The 5,971-nt window shown below is 51.2% G+C and overlaps 1 long non-coding RNA gene across 2 annotated transcripts in view; it reads right to left on the reverse strand.

Annotated features, from left to right (window-relative positions):
* LOC121666919 overlaps nt 1-1,360 on the reverse strand; it is a 4,643-nt gene extending 3,283 nt beyond the window's left edge. The window contains exon 1 of one of the 2 annotated variants that reach the window (XR_006016841.1): nt 973-1,360. This is a non-coding gene — a long non-coding RNA (uncharacterized LOC121666919). Of the gene's footprint in view, nt 1-627; nt 883-972 lie in introns of those variants that run through there. The other variant, XR_006016840.1, reaches the window with a different exon arrangement.
* Nucleotides 1,361-5,971: the final 4,611 nt, after the last annotated feature.

A 5,971-nucleotide genomic window follows, 5' to 3' on the forward strand; every position in this document is an offset into this window, starting at 1 on the left:
ATATATATAAAATATATATATATAGAAAAGAAAAGGAAGGGGGGGCTGGAGCCAGGCCGTCGACGGGAGCGGAGCGGGCGGCCGGAGGGTGCGGAGGGAGCGCGGAGCAGCCGGGCGGGCGCTGCGCGGAGCGCGGAGCTGTCAGCGGCGCCTTCTCATTTATCATTAGCCAGCCCTAATCTTGCTCGCTGTCCTCCTTCGGTGATGTTGATCCACTTTCCCTCCCTCCTCCCCCAGGCCCCCCCCCCCCCGTTTCCCGCACAGCCCCTCCCCGTAAAGGATTATTCAGCCAAAAAAAAAAAATCCCAGCTGCTGACTCCGTGCGCCGCAAACAAGGCGGCTGCAGCCCTCGCCCCCAGCCCCGCTCCCGCAGAGATGCTCCGGGTGTTGTCCGCAGAAATGCTGCCTTTTAAAACAAGGAGCGACCCGCGGGGAAAGAGCCTCCAGCCCTGCCCAGCTCCCCCCGCAGCCCCCCGCGCCCTCCACCCGCTTTTGGGGGGGCGCGTGGGGGAACCCCCTGCCCTGGCCCCCCCAAGCCCCGCTGCGGAGAAAGGATGCTGCAGAGCTGGGTGCAGCTTTGCAGGGGGAGGGAAAAAAAAAAAAAGGTATTAAAAAAAATGAAAGTACCAATTTTGGCCGAGGCTTCGCTTTCTCTCCCCCCTCCCTCACCCCCAGCACTGCTGGTTTCATGGCTACGCTACTGTAATTATGAATTCTTCTTCTTGCGACTCGCGTGTGTGCAGGGGCTGGGGGTGGCAGTGGCTGTGGCTGCGGCTGACATCACTGCAGTGGCGTGGGGCTGACAGCTCCCAGCGCTGCGCAGCCTGCAGTGGCTCCTCAGCTTTTTTTGCAGCCTCTCTGCTGACAGTTGTCGGGGAAAAGGAGGGGGGGGGTGTGAAAAATAATGATAATAATAATAATAATAATAATGATGAACCCCAAATTCCAACCAACGAACCCACCCCATCTCACCGCGTTCAAGGTGAATTTCAAGGAGAAGAGCACGCTTTTTGTTTGTGGCGAGGTGCTGGTGGTGAGGAGCGCACGCTGTGGTTATCTACACATCTATATCCAGGGATAGCTACACATTCCCAACATCACCAGTCCCGGCTGAGCGCCCTGTTAGACCCTGTAACCTTGTCAGGGCACTGCACAGCCTAACGCGGGCTAAACCCCCTGCTCAAGCAGGCTCTGGAGGCAGGAAATCCTTTATTACTCGCCGGGTGATTCGGTGTCAAGGGCATGTGCCCGCTCCTGGGATCTCTCTGCACAAGCCGCAGCTCCTGAGATCATTCCAGCGCCGCACCGCGCCGCAGCGCACGTCTCTTCCTTCTGTCCCTTCCCATTGCACAAACACAAATACATCCCTTCTTTTTTTTTCCTTTCCTTTTTCCCTCCCCAGTCGAGGCCTAGAAGTTGCTGAGAAAAGCCCACATGGGAGCGCGAGTCGGTGGTTGGTACCCCCAGTGTGAGTCTGTGTGTTCAGAGATGGGCAGGAGCGTCCAGCTCTGAGTAAGCACAAGAACCTTGGGCACATTGGGGGTCCAAAAAATGTGTCTGGGAGCCTCTGGGAGCCTCTGCCCTTTCCCCTTAGTGCTGTCTCACAGTCCCTACCGTTGTGTTCCCATTGCCTTAATGACATTTCACTTAACGCATCAGATCAGAGGAGTTTTCAAGGAAATGCTGGAAATTAGCTGCCAGAAATGGTTGGGGAGAGCCACCAGCTCAGCTACAGAAATCTTTCCTCCTGCCCTTTATACCATCACCCCCTGAAAGCATGACACAATATTATTAGTTTAAAAAAAACCAAACCCCAAACCCTATTTACCCTGAGAAAGCAACTCCACGTACACCTCCCTTGAGCCGTTTGCAATTCAAATAAGGCCTTGCACGGCGCAGATTTTAAGGTCTGGCTGACAGAAGCCAACAGCCAGAGCATCCCTCTGAGACCGCTGCGCTTCCAACTGCAGCTGGAGCCACGGGGCCACGCGAGCATCCGTCCCTGCCCCGCAGGCAGCTGCCCGGCGGGGACCGGGATGGGGTCACAGCGCCGCCTAATTCGTCCCCTCCTTGGTTCCCTGCCTCGGAGATTTATGGAGAGCTGAGGTGGTTTATTTAAAAATAAATAGATGAGTTTCATGGCAGGTTGGAGGTGAACAGCTGTCATTTCCATACTCCCCTGAAATTACTTCTGTATGTTTTCTTATGAACATGTATTTTGTATCTCTCTGCAAGACTTTTCCTTTTGAGGAGCTGAAATCACCTTGGGAGTCTGCATAAGCCCTGATCCCAGGGGCAATTTGAAGGAAGGAAATGCAATTCCCTCTCTAAGAGGGGAAACTGAGGATCAGGGGCCTTGGGGAGATTTTGGCATCCATCCTTCATGGCTTCAAACGGAAGTGAGATACCTGAGCTAAGCCATGGAGATGGATCCATGGATGGAAATTATGGGAGCAGCAGGGGGATACAGACCCAGAACAGGGCTCGCAGCTCAGGGCTGGGCAAAATGGCTTTGTCAAATGGACACGGGGATTTTCCGCCTGAATTTCAGCTCACACGGAGCTGGATGTCACGTTAGAAACCTGTTCTGGATTAAAGCTCAAAGGGCTCTTCCAGGGCCTTCTCCAGCTCACCCTCCTGCCCGGCGCCCGTCACGTTGGCCGGGGATATTTAAAAATACATTACGCTCCCTTAAAAACATAAATCCTCGGACTTAACCGGTGATCCATCCCCTCCCTGTGCACTATTAGCACATTAAGAAATTAAATGCTAAAACTCCCAAAGATCCGATTGACCGGGATCGCGCCGCTCCATATGGCATGGCATATGTGTCCGGCCCTTGGCCGGGATGGCCGGGATGTGCTCGGCCACGCTGGGGTGGGAAAGGGGTTTCAAGGCAAATTGGAATGGATTTAGAGATACTTCTTTTTTTTTTTCCCTCTTCTCTCACGACATTTCACTTCTCTGCTCCACCCCCAGCGCCAGAGGGAAAGCTGTGGAGGTGATGTATGTCCCTAAATAAGGATGCAGAGCCTGGCTTTGCTGGAGGAGGTCAGGTGAGGCTATTTAACGCTTTGCAGCCTCCTCGAAGGTGATGGGCTTTAGAAAACGATGCCAAACCCCCAAAGCCACCTCCCCACAAGTAGCTTCATGCCTGCTGGAGACGATGGCAGAGGTGATGCCGGGGAAATGGGTCCCTGCAGGTGGTGGGGAAAAAGTCCCTTTCCTTCCCTACCCACTCCAGGATAAATCCCCTTGCAGCAAACAAAGGGCTCTGGGCCTCGCTGGGAGCTTTCCCCGAGCGACGACGCAGGGTTTCTAAAAGCCTTTAGAGGCTTTTTCACTGCTTTGCTGGAATTTAAACCTTTTCTTTAATTTCTTTCTGGGGCTCACTTGAATTTTTAAGTGCTGGGCGGTGCAACGGGGGAGAAGATGGCAGCTGGATTCATCCCTGTGCTTGGCACTGCGGGATGGACGAGTGGACAGAGCCTGTACCACAAAACTTAGCTCTAAACATGACCTAAACCAGCTTAGCAGGGATATACATGAAGGAAGGGATTAACCCCCCTCGCTCCCCAACCAGGAGCAACAAATCCCATTAACACCCCATCCCTGGGAGGGGAAACTCCGCATCCACTGGTCCCCGAAATAGGGAGCTGCCGCATTGAGTGAGTTATTTATTTCAAATAAAGATCCCAGCCCGTGGCAATGTCTCCTGCAGAAGCTCTGTGGTGAGAATTAGGGATTTTTGTGGGAAGCTTCGGCGTCGCTGCGAACCAGCCTGGCCGTGTTATCCCGGTGCAACGCCTGCGCCGGCTGCTCATCTCCTAAATAGTTAATTCCTGGAGCTTGTGAGGAGGTTAAATATGTATCAGGATCAGATGCAGTCACCTATAGCTCCCCTTTCTGCAGGATTTCTCAGGGTTACTCAGAGAACCGGGAGCAAAATTCCAGGGATGAAAAATCTCCCTCTGCCTGAAAAACTCGGCTCTCCCCCAAGTAATTTGCTTTAAAGCAGGGGAATTACTCACCGAGGTGATAGGTAGGAACCGTGCAAAATATAGTGGGGGGAAAAAGAAGCTGTTAGAGACAACAGCAGGAGAAAAACTCTGTTATCTATGGTAACAGTCTGGAGACTGATTTATCCAGCGTATAAATAGAGCGGGAGAGGCTCTCGCGCTGTAGACGCTCCGATGGGGAAGTGAGAGTTGATTTTACCCTCCCTTTCGGGTTCAGCTTGATAGGAAAATTTCTCATTGATGCAGCAGCTCCACGGAGTGAGATGTGCCACCGAATTCCAGAGGAAACGGACCCAAACTTTCTCCCCTGGCCGCCGTGCCGGGTGCAGCCGTGGGATGTGATTCCAGCATCCCCCCCATTCCCCACGTAGCCATTCCATCTTAATCAACATCCCAGCTCCCCCCAGAGCTGCCCTCTCCAAGCCCCCAAATATTATTGCTTTGTTTACTACTGGGTTTTATGGAGGATGAAAGCTGATGGACCAGATCCCTCTTCCAAGTACTTATTGCCTTCCACACTTTAAATAATATTGTTTCACCTACTGGATGTAGAGGTAAAAAAACCCCAGCAAACAAAACACCCCAAATCTCTTGTACTCCATGATTTATTTCTGAATTTTCCTCGAGGGGGAAAAAAAATCATCTAAAGGTCTCCAAGCTTCGGGTTTAAAACAACGCGTTGTATTTAAGCAAATTCTACTGGAGTAAGCACAGGGAAAAGAGGGAGGATATGGTGTCGGGCTGGAGCCTTGTTCAGCATTTTGAGTAGTGTAACACATATTTTAGAGGGTAAAATGTGAGGCTGGAAGGGAGATTTCAGGGCTTGTCTTGGTTATACCTGGAATGTTCATGTTTGGGAGCCGCAGACCCTCTCGTGCCCTCACGTTTGGCACCTCCATCATTTTAGGACAATTTGCAAAACCGATTAAACCCAAAAACTCCCCTCGCCTTGCTGGGATTTGCTCCTTATTTTCCAAGCTGCTCTGCCACGGCAGCAGCGGCCTTGAAATCCCACTGCTCCTGTTTTCTGGAGACATCTCCCGGCGTGAGCATTCCCCTATTGTTCCACAGGTCAGCAGAGAGCCCCAAATCAGGTAAAAGCCCTTTCCCAGCCCCTTTGGTGCCGTATCCCACAATATCCACGTCTGCCTAGTGTGTGTTTCCCCAATGCAGATTCCACTGGCATGGAAGAGCAGATGGCTCAGGTAGTGGGTTTAAAGCTGTCCCAGCTCACCCCCAGCCCTGACCTATATCCAGGATGAACGGATGGATGCCAGGAATACCTTTGCTTTCCCCTATGTCCATCATTCATCTCCGGATTTTTTCCCCCCACCTCCCCATCAGCTGTCAAAAAAATAAAAAAGAAGGGAAAGGGGAAAAAAAAAAAAGGGAAAAAAAAAGCAATACCTTCCTGACTGATATTTACACAAGTAAATATTTTTTATGTATATACAGCCGGTATGAAATGATTTTTAATGAATTATCTGTGAGTGAAAACAGTTCTGTAAATCAGCAGGGCTGCAGGCAATTTTTACCATATGTCGGCTCGCATTTGTATCACGGAATTTGTTGTGGCGAGGACGAAATACCTGCTTTTCTTTCCTTGCTGATGTGCTAGAATTCGGATCTACATAACTCAGTGCATTTAAGCAGGAATATTGTCTGGTTTTATTGGACTATTATTAATGCAAAGGCGGCCGTTCCCTATACGGCTCTGCACACCCAGCCAGCGAGAGCTGCACGGGAGCGGGGAGAAGCCTGAATTACATCAAAAATCCCTCTTTTCCCCCCATAAAGCTTCCTTCAAACCTTCCTCCAGCAGGTTTCCAAGAGTAAATCAGCAACTCGCACAGCAAAAAGGAATATCTGTAAAATATGAGCTGTGCTCTGCTCTGCACATCCATCCTCCCTTCCCCCTCCGTAAAATAACATCTGAATTCCTAATGGCAATA

Source organism: Corvus kubaryi, unplaced genomic scaffold, assembly GCF_017639235.1.
Source record: "Corvus kubaryi isolate FWS band 111438036 unplaced genomic scaffold, C.kubaryi_AGA036_p1.0 37354, whole genome shotgun sequence".
Lineage (NCBI taxonomy): Eukaryota > Metazoa > Chordata > Aves > Passeriformes > Corvidae > Corvus > Corvus kubaryi.